This window comes from Oncorhynchus kisutch, linkage group LG14, assembly GCF_002021735.2.
Source record: "Oncorhynchus kisutch isolate 150728-3 linkage group LG14, Okis_V2, whole genome shotgun sequence".
NCBI lineage: Eukaryota > Metazoa > Chordata > Actinopteri > Salmoniformes > Salmonidae > Oncorhynchus > Oncorhynchus kisutch.
Window position 1 is genome coordinate 56,954,295 of NC_034187.2, and position 1,954 is coordinate 56,956,248.

The window sequence follows — 1,954 nt, forward strand, 5'->3', positions numbered from 1 at the left end:
CACTCTCTGTGTTTGGAGGAAGAAGGATGAGTACAACCCCAAGAACACCTTCCCAACCGTGAAGCATGGAGGTGGAAACATAATTCTTTGGGGATGCTTTTCTGCAAAGGGGACAGGACGACTGCACCGTATTGAGGGGAGGATGGATGGGGCCATGTATCATGAGATCTTGGCCAACAACCTCCTTCCCTCAGTAAGAGCATTGAAGATGGGTCGTGGCTGGGTCTTCCAGCATGACAACGACCCGAAACACACAGCCAGGGCAACTAAGGAGTGGCTCCGTAAGAAGCATCTCACGGTCCTGGAGTGGCCTAGCCAGTCTCCAGACCTAAACCCAAAAGAAAATCTTTGGAGGGAGCTGAAAGTCCGTATTGCCCAGCGACAGCCCCGAAACCTGAAGGATCTGGAGAAGGTCTGTATGGAGTAGTTGGCCAAAATCCCTGCTGCAGTGTTTGCAAACCTGGTCAAGAACTACAGGAAACGTATGATCTCTGTAATTGCAAACAAAGGTTTCTGTACCAAATATTAAGTTCTGCATTTCTGATGTATCAAATACTTATGTCATGCAATAAAATGCAAATGAATTACTTAAAAATCATACAATGTGATTTTCTGGATTTTTGTTTTAGATTCCGTCTCTCACAGTTGAAGTGTACCTATGATAAAAATTACAGACCTCTACATGCTTTGTAAGTAGGAAAGCCTGCAAAATCAGCAGTGTATCAAATACTTGTTCTCCCCACTGTATATGGTTTTTGGGATGTACTATTTGTAAATAACTTGTGTTATTAACTTGTGCTGTTTTTCTTCAGCAATATTGTGTTCTGGTATTCCAGTGTGTGATTAAATCCTGCATGACTCTGCACACACCTTCACACCATTGCCTTCCGTTTGATCACAATTATCTTTATCAGATTACATGGCCTGACTTTTTCCACTATGTAATCGCTCAATTTGAGTCAAGTGAAGGTGTTTTAAAATGTACTGTACTGGTCAATGATGTGGAGTTTAAACAAATTGCAACCTTATGGCTCATAATGTGGTGAGGATACTATGACTAACAATGTATTTTTTTTTAAATGTACTTCATGCAAGAGTAGTTATTACAAGAAACTTCCTCTACGATGAACCAACCTTGTATATTATTTGTTGAGTTTCTCTTTTCTACTGTGTAGTAATGGTTATTTTGTTTGACCAAAAAGGTTCTACTCCAAAATACCACTCCACCCGCGTGCACGCTTGCACGTAGATCAACGGAGTGAAGCTTGTAGTAAGCCTTTGGGAATCTCCGGTGTCTGATGCATGCTGTTTGGTGCTACGCAGACCCGGTGGCGATCGCGAGACAGAGGGAGTTTTGATGTAGAACGTTTGCCTGATGAAGTCATGCTAGAAGGGAGAAGTGTGCAGGAGGGTATGGGTACAGCCATCACTGGTACAGAGTGACCGGAACAGTTTGTGCTTTAGTAAGGTTGGCTTCTTGGAGTTTATTGCCATGGTCATTAATTGTACCACACAGATGGAAAGGAAATCCCAGAAGATTGAATTGGTGGTAGCAGCAGCAGTAGAGAAGTTTTTGGGTATCAGAGATTTTAGTGCAGAAGAGCTAGAGGTGGTTTTGAGAGAAGGGTGTAGGATCTGTTGGGGCCAAAGTAGTGGGAAGGGGTGGTGGGGTGTGTTGGGGATAGTGGTATTGTGTGTGTGTGTGTGTGTGTATATATATATATATATAAGGGCTGTTAGATGGTGGTACAACACCCCCCCCCCCCCCCCCCATTTTCCTTGTATGTAATATTTTACAAATGTGCAATGCACCCTCCAAACTGAAAGGCAGCAATATGCAACAACACGTCTAGTCTGCAGGAAAGCCACACAAAGAAAACAGAAATAGGAACAAAGAAATCAAGATTACCGTTCTCCTAGCAGCAGGCTATTATGCTGGCAGCACAAGCGCGGT